Raw genomic sequence first — 22,731 nt, 5'->3', positions numbered from 1 at the left:
AACGTGAAAACTGTGTCTATTAAATATTAAATTAACACGCAGAAAATCTAGAAAATAAACCACCAATCGGTTAGTTCCCTGTCGCTGCTTGCATCTCGGCCGGCTGCTTGTGCCTGACTTGTGTTCTTGCGTGTAATTTTGTCTGGTTTTGGTTATTGATCTTCATATGTGGATCAGCATTCCGAGATATTTTAAGCCTATTTGTAAGAGCGGATGGAAGTTAGATTTTAATATTGATTGTTTTTGTGGAAGAATTATTTCTATATTTAGTTACTAAAACGTTGTTAACTTTTTTTCTAACCGTGTGCTTCCTTATGAAGGACTTGCGTTAAAACTGTTATCATAAGTTAATCGCAGTGTCAAATTGCCACAATTATTTTCAAGATTACTAACACACAGTTAAAGCCTGAAAAAGCTGTCATGAGATTTTTCGATGTGCGATTTGTAATTTTTTTTTTTTGTTAGTATCTTGCGTCTAAGCGGTTTCTTACCCAGATTGTGATTTAAGATACGTAATCTGAGTTGAATGAAAGGCCTGAGCGATGTCTAGGCTAACTCAAGCAGGTCACCTTATTTAATGCCTGATTAATAAAGAAATGTATTTATTTAATCTCCTTGAATTGCGACTTAATTTTGTCAATGTATTCATTATGCAGCTGTGTTAATATTGATGCTCTCACTGTTTATGGCATTCAAAACACATATGAGTCAAATTTTAAAATTTTAATTAAATGCAAAAATAATTGTTCATTTTGTGAATCTTTAAATGCCATTGAGTCGAATACATGTCAAAACAGTTGCTTCTTTTGGGTTCAGCACTTCAATACTTTCAGATTCACCCTCCCTACTATTTCAGCGTTTTTTACATTCGGACATGAAAATAAGTGAATGTACGTTAGTGAAAATCTTTCGGTGCAGTGACAAACGGCTTTGTTTTAATGATAGCCTCCCCAACTTGCATATAATATCCGTGACACCCGCTTCGCTAATTCACGACAGTAAGAAACAAGCTCCGTTCACTAAACTTTTTCGACATCTTCCTTGAATACTATGTAGCAGCAATCCCATGCAGTGCAGGAATACTTTATAAGAGGATAAACAAGCGAAATCTAGGAAATCACTTTAGGAGACTATGAACGTTGAAACCACTATCGAGATTAATTAAATCACTCAACATTGTATTTCAACGGCTTCCCTGAAAAATGGAATCCCAGAACGTTGACAATGTCTTAACGTTTTCGTAGTCGGTAGTTCTCAGCCACATGAGGCTTATTATACTGTATCAGACGGTACGCTGCCACATCAGGTTTATTTGTCTGTATTCAGGTTTATTTGTCTGTATCAGGCGGGTACACTGTCACTGCTGCATGCAACGTTGTTGGTCTGTATTAAGAGCGGCCGATATGTGTGGAATCTTATGCACGTCGACTTTGTGTAGAATTAAGTCGCCCTTCACAGATCTAACAAGTGTGGCTGTCTTTGGCTCTGACTTTAAATACGATACGAAAGACAGATTTTCAGTGGACAGTTGGAAGGCCGTGGAGTTGAACGTTTCCTCTTTAGCTTCTAGAGGTGGCATATTCAGTTCGATTTAAACTGCAAAGCATTGCCTATCTTCCGAAACGGAAAGCCACTACTGATGCTTAGGCATTATCTCCAAAAACTTCTAATAGAGGCATTCCAGATATAACTGTAGAATGTCCGTATCAGCAACAATATATACTCTGTGCGCAGGTGTACTGAGGACACTACTGATGTGCCCAGGGTGACGAAAAAAAGTTTATAGCTGTACGACTGACAGTATAAAGATTAGCAGCTTTGTTTACGGTTGAATTTCCGCAGTTTTATTGATCAAGTAATACGCCGTGAAAATATGAAGATTCACAAAATACAACGTGTTTGTCGTAATCGATGTAGGGACACATAAGTAAAATGCCAGGTTAGAAGTAAGAATGGGACTGGCAGACCTACTGTTGTCAGGTTAAACAACACAATAAAAAAAACTGCTATATCACTTCCCTTACTCACTGCGCTGTGCCTGGGTTGCCGTATACGTTTATCGTTTCATCGCGGTGCGCGGGAACGGAGAGTGGCGCATTTCAGCACTTGGAACTAGACCATCCATCATAGACGCATAGTGGCGGTGAGCGTGAACACAAAACTACTTGTTGTGTTGCGCGCTGGATGTAGGCAGTCGTACATAATGCAAAGCCAACGCCGCCCGCTGCACTACCCACACACGCCCTGCCGGTGGCCGGAATGCATATCTATAGCGCTGCAAGCAGCGCGTGGGTGGTGAATGACCTATACGTGTGTCCGCATCCCCAAGCGCAGGAAATAACCGTCAAGCTTAATTACATGCGAAGTGACCTGCGAAGCACGGCTGGAACTTGCTCAGAATTCCTAGTGACAGAAGTGGCGTTCCATCCATTTTGCGGTAACACTCGAGTGCTAATCAGTATTCTGAAGATCTTTCATGTTGCTCTGTCCGTTAGTGTACAAACGATTGCAATATTTGTCTTTCATAGATGTGCTATGAGACACCATACACAGTGAGTTGTTCCACTGTCAATAATCGTAACTAATGACCTCTACTGCCGACCGATTAAACGGATTGTCATCGTGATCAAAGAGAATCAACCAACCAGAATACACAAAATTTTGGTAGATAACTATATTGCACACCCGAATCCAATTTACACGATTAACGTAGCTATTTTGAAGCTTGCCGGGGTTACAGTTCCACGTCATATTCACTCGGCTATTTCACCCTTCTCGTTATTCCGTACGCTGTACGATGGATCTGCGCAGCAGTTAAATAAATAAAAAAAAAATAAAAAATAAGAAGACCGGCATTTCCACTTCGACTTGACGTACTTCTGAAGTAGAAACCATTCGGACGTGGAAGTGAAAACCGTGCAACTCGCAGACGACACAAGACGAATTATTTTTACTACTCTAACTCATTGCCGGCGCAAGATTTTCTAGTTGACAAGAGAAGTCATCGCTCACACCAGAAACCTCAAATGAAACTATCTCACGTGGCTGTTGATGAATACGGTGAGGGGAAGAACGAGAGCGAAAACCAAACCCAGAACGTAGCACACTCTTCTCCAAGGATCGTGATAGCGCGTTGGTCAAGATTCTGGAACTCAATTTTTTTGTCAGTTTGCATCCTACTTCGATTTCGTCTAGTATGGTATCATACTAGCCTCGGCACCTGTACACAAAGTCCTCTAATACACTGATCAGCCAGAAGATTATGACAACCGATCTACTACCGATATAAACTCGTCCAGGCGATAGCAGTGTCATCTAGCGAGAAATAGCTGCTAGTCAGACATACACACGGTGCATATTTTATCAGTGAGCGTGCTGTCCGTGTGTGGAATGGGGAAGGCTCGAGATCCATCTGAGTTTGACCGAGGGCAGATTGTGATGGCCCGAAGGTGCGGTATGAGCGTTTCGTAATATGGACCAACTGTCGGGTGGTCGAGGAGTGCTGTGGTGAGTGCTGTGGCGAAACCAAGGTGAAACAACGTCCAGACGTCGTAGGATTGGGCGTCGTAGGTTGGGCAGATTGGTAAAAAAGGACAGGTGGCGAACTGGGGCGGAACTTACATCAGACTTTAACGCTGGACAGAGTACAAATTTGTCTTAACTTGCAGTGTACAAAACACTGCTAACGATGGGCGTCAGCAGCCGAAGACCCATGCATGTGCCAATGATAACAACACGACATCAGAAACTACGACTGAAATGGGCGTGTGACCATCGGCAGTGGGCGTTGACGCAGTGACAGAGCGTTGCATGGTCTGATGAATCCAGATAACGTCTTCATTATTCCGATGGGAGGGCGCGAATCCGACGTCTTCCAGAGGACAGCTCCTTGGCAGCGGTACTGCGGGATGGAGACAAGCTGGAGGCGGCTCCATTATGCTCTGCGGTTCAAGTAGGCACCATGGGTCCAGTGGAGCTCACGCAAGGTACCATGATAGCTAAGGAGTATCATACATTGGTTGCACACCACGTACACCCCATCGTGACGATCATGTTTCCCAATGGTAGTAGCATTTTTCAACAAGTTAATGCGCCATATCCCAAGGCCAGGAATGTGATTGAGTGTTCGAGGAAACACAGTGGCAAGTTTGGATTGCTGGCCCCCCCAAATCACCAGACCTGTTCAAAACATGTTCAGATGTGTGTGAAATCTTATGATTGAACGTGGCGTCAGAGCTCATCACCCCCCTCCAAGGAGTTTATGAGAGCTAGGCGACTTTAGTGTACAGATCTGATCCCACCCCCCTCCAGCGACCTACCAAGGTCTTACTGCTTCCATGCCACGACGCGTCGCCGCTGTTACGCGTACCTAAGGCGTACATACCGGCTGTTAGGTAGGTGGCCTTAGTGCTCTGGCTGAACAATGTATTTATTGTATTATTTCTGTCTATGTCTTCAACTAAACTGACTCTTCTGGTTCCCTCTCGCACAATGGAAATTATCCCCTGCTGTTTTATCATCCACTCCCTTAATATCGTGGACTCGCATTCGGAAGGACGACGGTTCAATCCCGCGTCCGGCCATCCTGATTTAGTTTTTCCGTGATTTCCCTAAATCACTCCAGGCAAATGCCGGGATGGTTCCTCTGACAGGGCACGGCCGACTTCCTTCCCCATCCTTCCCTAGTCCGATGAGACCGATGACCACGCTGTCTGGTCTCCTTCCCCAAACCAACCAACCTTAATATCGTCAGTGTTTTCCAAATATTATGCTGAAAACCTCATCTGTCACCTGATCAGGCCACTTAGTTTTCATCGTTCTTCTGTAATACCACATCGCAAACTCTCCGATTTTCCTCTTTTTCCCATTTCCCAGCAGTCCATTTGTGGTATTTCTTTCGTTATTAACCGAGTCATAACACGAATTTAAACCATAAAACGTAAAATACAAATATTGTAAGCTAATATTAGTCACTTCACCATGGTTTGTGCTCATCTGTCGTTCTTCGTGAAAGTCACGGTTGAACAGTGCTGGGGCTCCTCAGTTGCTGTTTGGTGTTGAAAGTTTACCCACTTGCATAGATTTTCTGCACAAATTTCGCGTCGCGTGCGAACTCTGTTTAAAATTTTCCATTTTTGATGACGAAGATCAAATCCGCTGGCAATTTTTGATCGATTTGTCACGTACGCAACCGGGGGCATTTTCATTCCAGAATAGCGATCATTTAGCATTGCGTCTGTAGACGTGGCCAGAGAGCTGCTGAACAAGACTCCAGTGCCTGATCTGGGACCACAGCTGATTCGTTGCCAGACGTGCTATTTCCTGGCGGACTGACAGTTTGGAATTGTTCACAATTTTTGTGCATTCCTTTAGGAGTGCTTCCAGTCTGCACAGAGTGGGTAGAGCTAATATGACTGACTGATGGAAGCCAATACAGTGTACACTTGATACACCCGTTAGCCATCTTCATTCTCGTACGTAATTCGACGACTGCCTGATGCGCAACATACGGCCACAGAGTACACCTGACTTACTGCTGAAGATCGTAAAGCGTTTGTGGAAGCTTCCCATGTAGCTCCATTACGTTTCTGGGTAAAGTTGCTACTTGACTTTATCTTGGAGGCAGTATTTACTATGTTTTGTTTGAAGAGTAAGATTCTGTCTAAAGTGACGTTTAAATATTTGGGGTACTTTTGATGGTTGAGCACAGTGTTACTCCTATTAAAAGAGATTTTCAATTGACGAACTGTATCTCTGTTACCTTGGTGATATAATACACTCCTGGAAATGGAAAAAAGAACACATTGGCACCGGTGTGTCAGACCCACCATACTTGCTCCGGACACTTCGAGAGGGCTGTACAAGCAATGATCACACGCACGGCACAGCGGACACACCAGGAACCGCGGTGTTGGCCGTCGAATGGCGCTAGCTGCGCAGCATTTGTGCACCGCCGCCGTCAGTGTCAGCCAGTTTGCCGTGGCATACGGAGCTCCATCGCAGTCTTTAACACTGGTAGCATGCCGCGATAGCGTGGACGTGAACCGTATGTGCAGTTGACGGACTTTGAGCGAGGGCGTATAGTGGGCATGCGGGAGGCCGGGTGGACGTACCGCCGAATTGCTCAACACGTGGGGCGTGAGGTCTCCACAGTACATCGATGTTGTCGCCAGTGGTCGGCGGAAGGTGCACGTGTCCGTCGACCTGGGACCGGACCGCAGCGACGCACGGATGCACGCCAAGACCGTAGGATCCTACGCAGTGCCGTAGGGGACCGCACCGCCACTTCCCAGCAAATTAGGGACACTGTTGCTCCTGGGGTATCGGCGAGGACCATTCGCAACCGTCTCCATGAAGCTGGCCTACGGTCCCGCACACCGTTAGGCCGTCTTCCGCTCACGCCCCAACATCGTGCAGCCCGCCTCCAGTGGTGTCGCGACAGGCGTGAATGGAGGGACGAATGGAGACGTGTCGTCTTCAGCGATGATAGTCGCTTCTGCCTTGGTGCCAATGATGGTCGTATGCGTATTTGGCGCCGTGCAGGTGAGCGCCACAATCAGGACTGCATACGACCGAGGCACACAGGGCCAACACCCGGCATCATGGTGTGGGGAGCGATCTCCTACACTGGCCGTACACCACTGGTGATCGTCGAGGGGACACTGAATAGTGCACGGTACATCCAAACCGTCATCGAACCCATCGTTCTACCATTCCTAGACCGGCAAGGGAACTTGCTGTTTTTTATCAGGACAATGCACGTCCGCATGTATCCCGTGCCACCCAACGTGCTCTAGAAGGTGTAAGTCAACTACCCTGGCCAGCAAGATCTCCGGATCTGTCCCCCATTGAGCATGTTTGGGACTGGATGAAGCGTCGTCTCACGCGGTCTGCACGTCCAGCACGAACGCTGGTCCAACTGAGGCGCCAGGTGGAAATGGCATGGCAAGCCGTTCCACAGGACTACATCCAGCATCTCTACGATCGTCTCCATGGGAGAATAGCAGCCTGCATTGCTGCGAAAGGTGGATATACACTGTACTAGTGCCGACATTGTGCATGCTCTGTTGCCTGTGTCTATGTGCCTGTGGTTCTGTCAGTGTGATCATGTGATGTATCTGACCCCAGGAATGTGTCAATAAAGTTTCCCCTTCCTGGGACAATGAATTCACGGTGTTCTTGTTTCAATTTCCAGGAGTGTAGATAGATAATTAAGTACAGGGTGGTCCATTCATCGTGACCGGGCCGAATATCTCAAGAAATAAGCATCAAACGAAAAAATTACAAGGAACGAAACTTGTCTACCTTGAAGGGGGAAACCAAATGGCGCTATGGTTGGCCCACTAGATGCCGCTGCCATATGTCAAACGGATATCAACTGCTTTTTTAAAAATAGGAACCCCCGTTATTATTACATATACGTGTAGTACGTAAAGACATATGAATGTCTTAGTTGGACCACTTTTTTCCCTTTGTGATAGACGGCGCTGTAATAGTCACAAACATATGGCTCACAATTTTACACAAACAGTTGGTAACATGTAGGTTTTTTAAATTAAAATACAGAACGTAGGTACGTTTGAACATTTTATTTCGGTTGTTCCAATGTGGTACATGTATCTTTGTGAACTTATCATTTCTGAGAACTCATGCTGTTACAGCGTGATTACCTGTAAATACCACACTAATGCAATAATTGATCAAAATGATGTCCGTCAACCTCTATGCATTTGGCAATACCTGTAACGACATTCCTCTCAACAGCGAGTAGTTCGCTTTCCGTAATGTTCGCACATGCATTGGCAATGCGCTGACGCATGTTGTCAGGCGTTGTCGGTGGATCACGATAGCAAATATCCTTCAACTTTCCCCACAGAAAGAAATCCGTGGACATCAGATCCGGTGAACGTGCGGGCAATGGTATGGTGCTTCGATAACTAATCCACCTGTCATGAAATATGGTATTCAATACCGCTTCAACAGTACGCGAACTATGTGCTGGCCATCCATCATGTTGGAAGTACACCGCCATTCTGTCATTCTGTGAAACATCTTGTAGTAAAATCGGTACAACATTACGTAGGAAATCAGAATACACTGCACCATTTAGATTGCCATCGATAAAATTGGGGCCAATTATCCTTCCTCCCATAATGTCGCACCTTACATTAACCCGCCAAGGTCGCTGATGTTCCACTTGTCGCAGCCATCGTGGATTTTCCGTTGCCCAATAGTGCATATTATGCCGGTTTACGTTACCGTTGTTGGTGAATGACGCTTCCTCGCTAAATAGAACGTGAGCAAGAAATCTGTCATCGTCCAGTAACTTCTCTGGGGGCCCAGTGTCAGAACTGTACACGACGTTCAGAGTCGTCGCCATGCAATTCCTGGTGCATAGAAATATGGTACGGGTGCAATCGATGTTGATGTAGCATTCTCAAGACCGACGTTTTTGAGATTCCCGATTGTCGCACAAATCGACTGCTACTTTCCGGAGCTCGTGGTCTTGCAGTAGCATTCTCGCTTCCCGCGCACGAGGTCCCTGGTTCGATTCCCGGCGGGGTCAGGTATTTTCTCTACCTCGTGATGACTGGGTGTTGTGAGTATTTCATCATCATTGACTCGCAAGTCGCCGAAGTGGCATCATCTTATCCGCATGGGACCTCCCGGCCAACAATGCCATACGATCAATTCTTTTTTTTTTTTTGTCTGCTACTGATGTACGGATTAGCCGCGACAGCAGCTAAAGCACCTACTTTGGCATCATCATTTGTTGCAGGTCGTGGTTGACGTTTCACATGTGGCTGAACACTTCCTGTTTCCTAACTATCCGGCGAACGATCCGGACACTTGGATGATGTCGTCCAGGATACCGAGCAGCATACATAGCACACGCCCGTTGGACATTTTGGTCACAATAGCCATACATCAACACGATATCGCCCTTTTCCGCAATTGGTAAACGGTCAATTTGAACACGGGTAACGTATCACGAAGCAAATACTGTCCACACAGGCGAATTGTTAAGTGATACCACGTACTTACACGTTTGGGACTATTGTAGCGCCATCTATCACAAAGCGAAAAAAATGGTCCAACTAACACATTCACATTTCTGTACGTACTACACGAATATGTAATAAAAAATGGGGGTTCCTATTTTTAAAAAATGCTGTAGATACCCATTTGATCTATGCCAGCGCCATCTAGCGGGCCAACCATAGCGCCATCTGGTTTCCCCCTTCAAGCTAGACGAGTTTCGTCCTTTGTAATTTTTTCGTTTGACGCTTATTTCTTGAGATATTTGGCCCGGTCAGTATCAATGGACCACCCCACCACCCCGTATATATGGAACAGAAAGAAAATCTCTTCCAGTCGTTGCCAGTAACAATATTTGTTCATTTGCTTCTTATTAATTAAAAAAGTAACAAAACAAAAACGCCCACAAAAATGAAATAAAATGCGTAACAGTACCTCTGAAAAGGCACCATAACGAGAATACCACAAGGACCACTTGCCGCATTGATACCTTGACGATGAAGCCATAGAACCACCAATTCGTAAAAGGTACGTGGAATACATCGAAAATATCTCGAAACCTTTGTTCGTCAATTTTTTTTTGAAAACGATCGAGTATCTACGGATAAAACTACACACGTACCCTCTTATTGTGACCCCTCTTCCACTGAACGAAGTTTTGGGAAGTTAGGTGACGGTACTTGCCTTATTCTCCTCGTACGCTCAGGACGACAAGGTTAGAATAGAACCCTCTTATTGTGACCCCTCTTCCACTGAACGAAGTTTTTGGGAAGTTAGGTGACGGTACTTGCCTTATTCTCCTCGTACGCTCAGGACGACAAGGTTAGAATAGAAGTGCGACTGAAGATCGTGTAGCGACCTGAGGACCTCTCTGTGGACAGGTTAGGTGCAACAGCGGTGGCGCTGACGTAGAGGCGCCGTCAGATTCGGCGCAGCGGAGCGTTGCGGGCGGCGGGCGATTAGGGGCGTCCCTTCCGCCGCTGTTGGCGGACGCGAGGGCGGCGGGCGCCGGGTCCCGCGAGGGCCCGCAATCGATAGTCGATCGAGTGTCAGCGGCCGGCCGAGGGCGGCGGCGGCTTAACTGTCCGCCGCCGCAATGGAATTAATGCGCGCTCGGCCGTGCAGTGCCCGCCGCGGGGCTCACGTCAGTGCTTTCCGCGTGCCGGCCACCTGCCGCTTCGAACCGAACCACTTCGGCGCGCGTAGCGCAGCCTCTTGTCGGGAATCCCCCTGGCTTGCTCTGACCTTGGCTACCCAAGGCATGAATTGTCTTTTTCATTTGCACCGTGTGATTCATCTTGACGAGCTCTTCATTGCCTTACTGCCTTAGCTAATGCTCCCAATAAATACATCTTTAAGGACACTGAACAGCCAAAGAAGCTGATACACCTGCGCAGTATCGTTTCAGGCTTCCGCGGGCACGCAGAAGTGCCGCAACACGACGAGGCATGGACTCAGCTAGTCTCTGAAGTAGTGCTGGAGGGAACTGACAGCATGAATCCTGCAGGGTTGTCCATAAATCCGTAAGTGTACGAGGGAGTGGAGATCTCTTCAAAGAACAGCACGTTGCAAGGCGTCCCAGATATGCTCAATAATGTTCATGTCTGGGGAGTTGTGTAGGGAGTCGCATTGTCCTTCTGGAATTGCTGAAGTCCGTCGGAATGCACAATGGGCATGAATGGATGCAGGTGATCAGATAGGATGCTTACGAATGTGTCACCTGCCAGAGTCGTATCTAGACGTATCAGGGGTCCCATATCACTGCAGCTGCACACGCCTCACACTATTACAGAGCCATGGATTCATGAGGTCATTTTCATACCCGTACACGTCCATCCCCTCGATACAATTTGAAACGAGACTCGTCCGACCACGCAACATGTCTCCAGTCATCAACAGTCCAATTCCGGTGTTGACGGGCCCAGGTGAGGCGTGTGTCGTGCAGTCATCAACGGTACACGATTGGGGCTTCAGCTCCGAAATCGTATAGGGATGATGTTTCGTTGTAAATGTTCGCACGCGCTGATGGCCCAGCACTATAATCTGCAGCAAGTTGCTTACGGGCTGTCACATTGAAGGACTCTCTTTAGTCTCCGTTGGTCTCGTTCTTTTCCGACCGTAGCAATGTTGGAGTTTTGATGCTGTACCCGATTGCTGATGTTCTTGGTAGGCTCGTGAAATAGTCGTACGGGAAACACCCTACTTCATAGCTACCTTGGAGACGTTGTGTCCCATCACTCATGCGCTGACTATAGCATCAAGTTCAAACTCACTTAAATCTTGATAATTTGCCAGTAACCGATCTAACAGCTGCGCCAAACACTTGTTGCCTTACATTGGCGTTGTCGACCGCAACGCCGTGTTCTGCCAGTCTGCATATATCTGTATTTGAATACGCTTGCCTATACCTGTTTCTTTTGCGCTTCATTGTAGAAATACAAATATTGCAAAGATAACTTTTTTATTCTAGTGGATTAACTGTTTCGACCCTTTTCAAGAACTGCCTCAGAAACAGAAGGTACTGAAAACGAAAGACAGATAGGAGAAATACGCTCGTTAAATTACATAAAAATACACACATTGGCGAAATTGCAAATAAAAATAAAAGGATATCAAACCTAATTACAGAGAATTGGTGAGCGTTAGATGGCAAAGATTCAGTTACACCGAAGTTATCGAAATGACCTACGAAGGAAGATACGCATACACTGCCAAGTGGTTAATAACATACTTCAGCATCTTAGCATCTTCACACACAAAAAAACACCTTCACACTAAGTTGTCATTTTTTCTGCATGTTTTAGCAGGAAAATGGTCAGTATTCACAGATATGACGCGAACGATCATTCGAAGCAACAAAAAGTATATTAAACATGGGTTGTAAATTATATTTAGAGATATGAGTACTTTTCATCTTTGATACTGTGAAACAAATCTTTTCTACTGCCAGCTCTTTGCCTTTCGTATGTTGAGAGGAGAAAAAAATTGGCCAGTAAACATGGGCTCTAAAATGCCTACTTTCAAAGCTGTGTGCACTTGTACAGCAGAAGAGATGCGTTTCACAGCAGCGAAGTGCTCATAGCTCTTAGGGCATGCCCTTTAATGTTCATGTTTACTGGACACTTTTTCTTGTTTTGGTCCATAGTGCCCGGCTTTCAAAACATCGAAAGGAAAAAGTTCACTGATTCGTAGTATCAGAGATGGAGAAGTGGTCATAGCTCTTCGGGTACGCTTTTTAGAGCCCATTGCTCCTGGGACAGCCTGTTTACAAAGAGAGTAGTCATGATGCCCTACGGACATTGAGTCCTCAATTATAAATTAGATCTTCGAAAACTGTGGCGCGTATTTAGAAATATTTTGAGAAATTCTTTCGCAATCTGCGTGTATTTTAATTCAGTATATGGACATAAATTATGATGAAAAATTAATGTTTTATTTTTCAGGCAAGGCAGCAGTTAAGGGAACGAAAAATGATGCCAGCGTCTGATTTTTTTATTTAAACTTTTAAACTCAATCACTACTGGACACAGCAGATAAAAACGATTCCAGTGACATCTAGAAGTGGGTGGTAAAGTCTTTGCGAATACATTGATGATGTGAACAACGGACTTTGTCATGTGTACTTAAGCGCCTGCCAAGAAAGTAATATTCGATGATAATTGAATTTCGCGTCATCTGAGAAACGACAAATCAATAGTCCTACACCTATGGTGAAGTCAGGTGTGGATTTTTTTCCTTTTTTTAACTTGTTTATGTAGAAGTTCTACTTTTGTGAATAATGCATCTGATACAATGTAGTTGTTACTCCGTTGTATGTAAAACGTCTGACAATATTGAATTTTCTGTAGACGTGTATTTCAGTGCAGTGTCCGTGAAAATCTTGCCATTAAGTAAGAAAAATGCTTTTGAATAATTTTTAAGCACATTTATATTTCACAGAAAATCCTCTGGGCAAACTGAATGTTTTTACAAGACTAATAAACTGCTTCTGGGAATATATATAAATTTTGTTGTAAGTGTTGAGTGGTGTGTGCTTGAATATGTTTTTTCCTGCGTAACAGATCAAACAGATGTGCAACGAGGAGCTTTGTTACAGAGGAAAGAAAAAAAGGCGACCGTGTTGAAGACAGATATCAAAAATTAAAGCTGAAAAAAAAATCAAGGGGGAGAAGTGAATGAAAGTTCTCAAGTGACCAGGACCGTCACCATACGCCTCACACTCCTTGGACGTTAAACACTACATTACAGCATTTATCGCTACATTCAGAGCTATTTCAAAGGTATGACACGAATGTCGTACGTTTCCCGAGGACGTTATCTGCTGAACAGTTTCGACCAGTGTGAACGTATGTAGGGTGAAGAATCTAGCACTTTAAACCACATCACCAATCAGTCTGGTCTCGATCCGCGGCATTGCCCTGTCAGGATTTCTCTGTTACTATTGAAATCCAGGTTATGTCAGACATTAGATGTGAAGTTATTACAAACTTGATAATTATTTGTATTGTCCACAATATCCAGAAACTGCTCCCTGCTATCAAAACTATCCATTTCACCGATAGCATATTTACTGCATGCACTTTACTTTGGGTTAAATTGAGCACCGTGTCCCTGATCCATTACTTTACACACGTTCGGTCTATGCAGTTTTACATTTTATGTGCCCATTTCGTAATCTTTTCAGTCCTCATTATCAGTTCTCAGCGCTACTAAATTTAATAACGTTAAGATTTTCTGTACTTTCACTGTGAGTTGTCAACGTGTGCTACTGAGAACTGAAATATAGCTGTACAGCTGTACCTTGTACGTGACCAAGTTAGTTCCCAGTACTGCCTGGTCTAAGTTTTGCTTTGTTGAGAAACACAGACATTCATCACAGTCGTCCAGAGAATGTGCATACACGCTCTGCACTTCATACCAGATCGGTGGAGGGCAACAGCATACCACTTCAACTACGATATTGTCCGGGACGGTTACGCGCGATATCTGTTTCGGCCTGGAGTCTCATTTCCTGGTTATGAGTGTAACTTTTTAAAATAAGAGTTTGCGCTTAATGTTGTTCCTACGAGTTTTAGCGAAATTTTCAGCATCTGATTCGTCGATGCCTACCACAGCAGATGAGGAGAAGACCAGCTCCACAGCCTCCATATTTGACTGGCTTCAGCTGTCCGGATTGCTTGTATGTTATGATGTGTAAAACAATTTGTGCAACTGATATATGAAGCGCAACAACAACATAATTGCGTCATAAAAACCTGTCGAACTTAGCAAAACAGTTAATGATTTTTTGAAAATTCATTTACGCTAGGAATAATGAGACATGTATTCCTTGCCTTGACATAATTTTTATTATGAACACTTGGGTGCAAAGAAGTGGTGTCAACGTTTCAGTATTCTTTCAGTAGTGGTTCAAAAAAAAAAAAAATTTACATGATACATATCCGTATTTTTATGAAAGGAACCAGACCACAAAAATTTCATAATTTCAGGCATGCTCTAATACTCAATTACGCAAAGCTAGTTCGAGAATTTATCATGAATATGAAAAAAATCCTGTAATTGGTAAATTAACTTGGTCGAAATTCACACATCTTTTAGTAAAAGTTATCAGTCTTTAAAAGTTAAAAGGGAACTTATTCCCACTATATAAATACACTCCTGCAAATTGAAATAAGAACACCGTGAATTCATTGTCCCAGGAAGGGGAAACTTTATTGACACATTCCTGAGGTCAGATACACCACATGATCACACTGACAGAACCACAGGCACATAGACACAGGCAACAGAGCATGCACAATGTCGGCACTAGTACAGTGTATATCCACCTTTCGCAGCAATGCAGGCTGCTATTCTCCCATGGAGACGATCGTAGAGATGCTGGATGTAGTCCTGTGGAACGGCTTGCCCTGTCATTTCCACCTGGCGCCTCAGTTGGACCAGCGTTCGTGCTGGACGTGCAGACCGCGTGAGACGACGCTTCATCCAGTCCCAAACATGCTCAATGGGGGACAGATCCGGAGATCTTGCTGGCCAGGGTAGTTGACTTACACCTTCTAGAGCACGTTGGGTGGCACGGGATACCTGCGGACGTGCATTGTCCTGTTGGAACAGCAAGTTCCCTTGCCGGTCTAGGAATGGTAGACCGATGGGTTCGATGACGGTTTGGATGTACCGTGCGCTATTCAGTGTCCCCTCGACGATCACCAGTGGTGTACGGCCAGTGTAGGAGATCGCTCCCCACACCATGATGCTGGGTGTTGGCCCTGTGTGCCTCGGTCGTATGCAGTCCTGATTGTGGCGCTCACCTGCACGGCGCCAAACACGCATACGACCATCATTGGCACCAAGGCAGAAGCGACTCTCATCGCTGAAGACGACACGTCTCCATTCGTCCCTCCATTCACGCCTGTCGCGACACCACTGTAGACTTTGGGCCAGTGAGTGATTGCAGTCTGAATACGAAAAAGATTTCGTATAAAATTTTTGTTAGATGAATCCTGGAATAGTGGTAACATTTGTTGGGTCTGTATCACACGGTCGCGCAGGGTAGCCGTGTGGTCATGGGCGTATTGGCACGGTTCGCGCGGCTCCCCCCGTCGGAGGTTCGAGTCCTCCCTCGGGCATGGATGTGTGTGTTGTCCTTAGAGTAAGTTACTTTAAGTTAGATTAAGTAGTTCGTAAGCCTAGGGATAGATGTCCTCAGCAGTTTCGTCCTATAGCCCTCACCACAAATTTCCAGTTTCACACTGGACGAACTGGTTCAAAAATGGTTCAAATGGCTCTGAGCACTATGCGACTTAACTTCTGAGGTCATCAGTCGCCTAGAACTTAGAACTAATTAAACCTAACTAACCTAAGGACATCACACTCATCCATGTCCGAGGCAGGATTCGAACCTGCGACCGTAGCGGTCGCTCGTCTCCAGACTGTAGCGCCTAGAACCGCACGGCCACTCCGCGAACTGGGTTTATCGAGCGTTTCAATGAATGGTAGGTAGGAGTTATTAATCTGACTTCCTGTGGAATGTCAGGTCAAGAATGACGAACTGGCAGAAGCTATCACTTCGACCGTGGAAGGGTACTGATAGCTTTTGATAAATATGTTTTGAAGGTGTAGTATTCTTCATCATATTCTAAAGACCGTTGAGAAAGAAATGTCTAACAATTGAATGTAAACAGCTAAGTAGTCGTAGCATCACACACTGTTTGCCAGATTTATTTTTCATTGCTTAGTGTAGCTCGTGGGTGACAAGTTCTTCAACTGAAAGCAACACATACACATACTTACCCTTTTTTTCCTGGACTTCACTCCGTATCTTCACGGGGTCGGTATGTTAATCTGTATTGGACAATGTTAGTGATAAAGTTTGGCCTGATAGCCATCCTGTCACCACGCCTTTCCCGTTGGGACGGAATTTGTGTACCACAGCTGTTTGCGTCTAGCGTTAATTCCTTGTCAAATTGTGATAACGTTTGTGCAAAGCTTACAAGTACTGGAAGTGTGGTGGGACGTGGGCACCGGCCTCATATTAATTTAGTCGGATGTGGAAAACCACCTAAACATCTCATCTATGTTGTCCAACACATCGGTCCTCGTCGTTAACCCGCCGGTCGGAGTCGAGCCGAGACAGTGCGACTTCGTGAATCCCCGAAACAGCGTGAAAACGCGACTTGGCGTCTGGCCGGGTAGAAAACCACAAACACCTAAATACATGATACTATGGAAAACATCCTTCCAACTGAATTTACAATTTTTAAGGTTGCATAAAAAGTAAAATGTTTCTGTTCTATCGATTTTTATTTCAAACTAATTTTCGTCGTACTGGGCCATCTTCAGGAAACAACTTACTAGAGGCTGAAAGGGACACAAATCTTAGGTAAATTCTTACGTAACCAAATATTATAAGCAAAGATACAGTCAACCTGGATATTGTACATTGCATCAAACTTCTTTCTTAACGCTGGAATTGTAACTTGCTCAATGGACAATATTAAGCACAATAAATAATTAAACTACAAAATATTGTAGGTTAAATGGTTATAAAGAAGAACTTGTGAGGTCTTGGCATAGGCTGAGAAACTTTTAAACTGAGTACTCTTCAGTGACGGTGTGAAACAAACATGATTTTTAACACTGCAATTTAAAATTTTGGCAATGGATAGTATTACGCATAATAATTAAAATACACAACTTTACATTAATAAAGGTTATGTAGTGATGAGCCATAGTTTCTGAGACTGTGAGATTGGTTGAGAACTATCTAACTGAGTAATACTAATTAATTTTGGGCAAAAAAACTTGCTTTAAATTACATTTTATGCAATGACCAATATTAAACGCAGTAGACGTTTAGAACCAGCTAGGGCTTTTGAGCCAAATGTTTGTTTACTCCAAGCACTTCTGACAGGCTTAGTGTCCTTCCTTTTTTTTTAAGCACTATGGGACTTAACTTCTGAGGTCATCAGTCCCATAGAACTTAGAACTACTTAAACCTAACTAACCTAAGGACATCACACACATCCATGCCCGTGGCAGGATTCGAACCTGCGACCGTAGCGGTCGCGAGGTTCCAGACTGTAGCGCCTACAACCGCTCGGCCACCACGGCCGGCTGTTAGCTACATGTAATACTTCTGTGTGCACTTGGTACCTCTATCCTTCCATATTCCACAAACTTCAACCACATGATCTGTAATATTGTAATATTGTCTACGAGTATTTTAACCATGTCATGGGTTTAATATTGCCCTTTACATGAAATGTAATTTACAGAGTAAAATATGTTTGTTGCACAACGTTTGTTACTAGCTCTCTGTTAGACAGTCCATAGCCAATATCAGGAAGTCACAAACTAAGTCATCATAATCATATAATCTGTGCTGCTATAAAATGGCGTATTCCAGTTATTGTGTATAATATTGTCCGTTGCCTGAAGTTTAATTTACAGTGTTAAAAACGTGTTTCTTGCAGAATGCAAATGGAGTTTCTCAGCCAATATCAAGACCTCATAACTTTAGTATTATAGCCATTTAACGTGTAATAACATTTAGTTGTATATTGTGTTTAATAATCCATTGTGTAGCTTACAGTTTCAACGTTAAAAAACAAGTTTGTACACAACAGTCTTCCAAATGGATTGTGTATTTGCTTATAATGTTGTTATATGAAAGAATTTACCGAAGAGTTAGTGTCCCTTTCAGACGCTGGTCAGTTATTTCTGAAGCTTTACCAATAGGGCGAAAACTAATTTGAAATAAACAAAAATCAGTAGGAGAAAGAAGGTGTACCTCTTATTCAACCTTAAATTGGAATCGTTCTACCAAGAAGTAAACGAAGAATCCATAATATATGAATACACAATGATTTTCAGAGAGTAGCTCTAAATCGTTTACTTTAAAGTTTACAAGCAATAAATTAATATCTAAATGCAATAAAATTGGTATGCCAAGCATCCTATACGAGTATAGTCGCATCAGTAACGTATTATTTTATGAGTAAGTATGTGCTTGTTCCTGTAATATCATGACTATCAATATGACTATAAATATTTTAGATGGAATGTTATAAAACATTATGGTCACCGTAATAGATGTAGTCAGTGTACAACGTCCGCTTTCATGAAGACAGTAGCGCTCAGTTGTTTTCGTAATAGAATAGATCATAAATATTTAAACCTGTTTTAATAACTACCAGTTATTTTTATTTTCATACGATAATGTTGCATAAACGTTGTGAGTGACACAGGTGCATTATTAAGCGCATGAGTACATGTGCTGGCATGAAAATGTCATAAAATTACGCAGCATTTCTAATGATTACACCATACGCAATGAAAACGGAACCTCAATAAAACAGTGATGCAACAACGGTAAACAGTGTAGACTAAAATTCTCATCTGCAATGGGCACATATAGTGGCTTCTGTCGGGTAGCGAATAGAACGGACATTCAATTTCAGTTTCACTGAAAAGAAGAGCGGATTCTTGAAAGCGTTTAAGTTCAACATTGTGCACTGATCATTCTCATTAGCATCACAGTGTACTACAAAGTGGTCTGAAACGAGAGCATATTCACCTGGAACGTGCGAGGGCGTTCAATAATGGTTTTTTTTACAAGAAACTTTCCATTTTTCATTTATCCTTCGCAATCTATAAAATCTGTTATTTTAACAAACATAATACTATCGCAAAATAGTTCTGTAATTGGTTTCAATTCTTCTAATTTTTGTTCTTCATATGTATAGATAATATCTTCAATATTTCTAACAAGATTATTATTATTCAAATTTTCAGTAAGTAACCATAAGCCAAATCATTCGTTAGTTGGTTTTACTTTATTTTCCAGAAGTTCTGTTATGGGATATTTCTTTTCGGGTGTAGTGGACGTTTTACATTCAATTCCCATTTATACAAGAATTAATTGATTAGTTTTAAAGAAAAACTAATTACAAGTAAAGACGCAAAATTATTAATAAAAAGACATTAACAAGTAGTTGAAACTGAGTGGTCAAACGTAAAGTGAATTGTTTTTCGTATCCGTCTGAATGAATGAACTTAGAAATCGGTTGGTTATCGAGGATAATGACGTAATTAGTTAAAATCGATAGTTATTGGAAAAATTAGGTATTGAGCTTATGCTCAGAAATCGGTTGAGTTAATTAAATAGACTGAATAAAAAAAAAAAAGTTGACGACGCTACCCGGTCGGATACCCGAGAACTGTTCAAATTGGAAATACGCCGGGAAAACTTCAGATCGCATCCGGTTTTTTATTCTTCTTTTGAAGGATACAAAATGTCCCATCCCTCACGTTTCATTAGCGGGTAGTGTACTCTAGAAATTTTCTATTGATGACCTCGTGGCTGTTACGCGATGTGTAAATTATATTGATGATAGTAACATTTTTATGACTCATTGCCACGCATGGTAGCCGCGCTGTCTAAGGCGCCTTGCTACGGTTACAGCGGTTCCCCTCATCGGAGGTTAGAGTGCATGGGTGTGTGTGTTGTCCTTAGCGTAAGTTACTTTAAGTTAGATTAAGTGGTGTGTAAGCCTAGGGACCAATGACCTCAGCAGTTTGGTACCACAGGAACTTAACACAAATTTCCAATTTTCTTGATTCATTTTCCAACGTAATCTTCCAGAGTTTTGTGAGTGAAGCCCTCCTCAGTGGGGAGCTCACGTCGATTTGAACGCAGACTCTAAATGCAGCCGCATTAGACAAAAAATCCGGGTCACATGGGACGAGCTGGTTTACGTGATATGTCGTCTCAATGTTCTCCAGCGGCAGTTGTGGGTTGTATCTGGCTTTCAAATCACAGAGCTTGTTTACGAAAATGGAGAATCATAAAACTCCTAAGTCAGGTACATTAAAACGCTCACTTTCTGTCTTGTCTATAGCATAGCAATGGAAATGGAAATGAGCATTTGGCGTCATTGGCCGGGAGGCCCCTCACGGGGCAGGTCCGGACACCTTGGTGCAGGTCTTATTACATTCGACGCCACATTGGGCGACCTGCGCGCATGATGGGGATGAAATGATGATGAAGACAACACAACACCCAGTCCCTGAGCGGAGAAAATCCCCGACCCATCGGGGAATCGAACGCGGGCCTGTAGGACGGCAATTCGTCACGCTGACCACTCAGTTATCGGGGCTGATATAGGATATCAATGTTGTCTATTTATAGTATGTGCTTGAATATCAACTTATAAAAGTTCTATTACAATTAAGGTATACAGTTTTACAATTTTCGTGAAGAGATAAAAAAAATACGTCATCCTCGTTTTCTGGTAAAACCCTAGTGTCCTTCTTACTCAATCACTGTTTCTATTTACTAGACTTGAAACAAGGAGTGCAAAATATTCTGCTGAAGGTAGTGCGAGCTCTTATAGGTAAAGGAAAAAATCATTTATGTTCTGCGATATTTGTAATATTTCTGTCATAATCTCTGTACTTCAGTAAGTGTGTGTGTGTGTGTGTGTGTGTGTGTGTGTGTGTGTGTGTGTGTGTGTTCACACACGTGCACGCACGTGCATGCATCCACACAATCTTTAACAATGTTTATAAAGGAACTATATATCCCAAAGTTTACAACGTTTTTTAGGTGAATGAACGGCGATCGAATGAAGAAATGATTTATAAAGCAGTAGCGCATTTTGTTGGCTCTCGTTCCTTGGAATATTTACAAAATCGAACAGACTCTCCCCTGAGAGAGTGCACTTATATCTATATGACATCGGATGTTACAAAAAGCACTATTAAATTAATCAGAAATACCCAGAAAAAGCTTAGAAAACGCGGATGTGGAAATATGTTTTTTTTTTTTTTAGATAAAGCAAGGCGCGAAAGAGTTACACATTACTTCGCAGACATGCAGTTTCATACGCTACACTGCACTGAACTGTAACACACGATAATGGCTTTTATCTTACGATCTCCTGAAGGATTGAATAAACTTTTCTTAGATTTGTCAGACTACTTTGGGTTATCGTAGTTTTCCTGATAGCTTTGGTCAGTGAAGATAGTACCTGCGTTACTTGTACAATGGGTGTTCAAAATGGTTCAAATGGCTCTGACCACTATGGGACTTAACTTCGGAGGTCGTCAGTCCCCTAGAACTTAGAACTACTTAAACCTAACCAACCTAAGGACATCACACACATCCATGCCCGAGGCAGGATTCACCGTAGCGGTTGCGCGGTTCCAGACTGTAGCGCCTAGAACCGGTCGGCAGTACATTGGGTGTGTTGCATACCTACCGGACATTACCTCATAACGATCGCTTTCCTTACGTATGCGACCTGTGTTTTGCTAGATCCCTCTAAAAACCGGAAGCCATGAACCATGTAAAAACTGAATGAGGATATACGTAGGCTGAAACTTAAATAGTGGAAGCACTGGTGTGGAAACAGTATCAATTGGCATCTACTATTGTCGCTGATAACACAAGTTGTTGACATACCTGCCTTAACTTTATAAAATAAAAAGAAAAAAAAAACCATAACTCCTCCCGGACAGACCATGAAGGCCCAAAGGTACCGACCGGCCACCGTGTCATCCTCAGACCACAGGCGTCACTGGATGCGGATATGTAGGGGCATGTGGTCAGTTCACCGCTCACCCGGCCGTACGTCAGTTTCCGAGACCGGAGCCGCTACTTCTCAAGCAAGTAGCTCCTCAGTTTGCCTCACAAGAGCTGAGTGCACCCCGCTTGCCAACAGCGCTCGGCAGGCCGAATGGTCACCCATCCAAGTGCTATCCCAGCCCGACAGCGCTTAACTTCGGTGATCTGACGGGAACCGGTGTTACCACTGCGGCAATGCCGTTGGCTGATATACCTGCCTTACTTCCAAGAAAATGGACTCACCCGTCCCACGTCACCGGCGTGCACACAAACGAGGGAAACACAGTCACCTGTGAGCGAGCTGTCTAACGTAATGGCGTCACTATGTTTTCGAAGCAGGAACAACGGATTCTGATCAAAATTGAATGCGCGAGAGGTCGTGCAGCACGGCAGTGTCATCAAAGTCTTCAAGAGGAGTGCGGGGAATGGGCATTGCCGTACAGAACAGTGCCACCTTGGGTAAAAGCCTTCAACGAACGTCGGCAAACTGGGGCAGACATGCATCGGGCAGATCGTCCTAGCTTCTGTGAAGAAGTGCATGCTGTTGGTGCGTTAGTGGACAGTGA

General features: G+C 43.6%; 2 pseudogenes; one reads left to right on the top strand and one right to left on the bottom strand.

The window, feature by feature from the left end:
* Positions 1-22,731, top strand: part of LOC126126629 (RWD domain-containing protein 2A-like) — a 113,864-nt pseudogene that overhangs the window by 12,965 nt on the left and 78,168 nt on the right.
* Positions 22,254-22,371, bottom strand: LOC126102608 (5S ribosomal RNA; annotated as a pseudogene).

This window comes from Schistocerca cancellata, chromosome 1 (genome assembly GCF_023864275.1).
Source record: "Schistocerca cancellata isolate TAMUIC-IGC-003103 chromosome 1, iqSchCanc2.1, whole genome shotgun sequence".
Lineage (NCBI taxonomy): Eukaryota > Metazoa > Arthropoda > Insecta > Orthoptera > Acrididae > Schistocerca > Schistocerca cancellata.
Note: the sequence above shows the minus strand (reverse complement) of the source record. Positions and strands in the feature narration are given on the sequence as shown.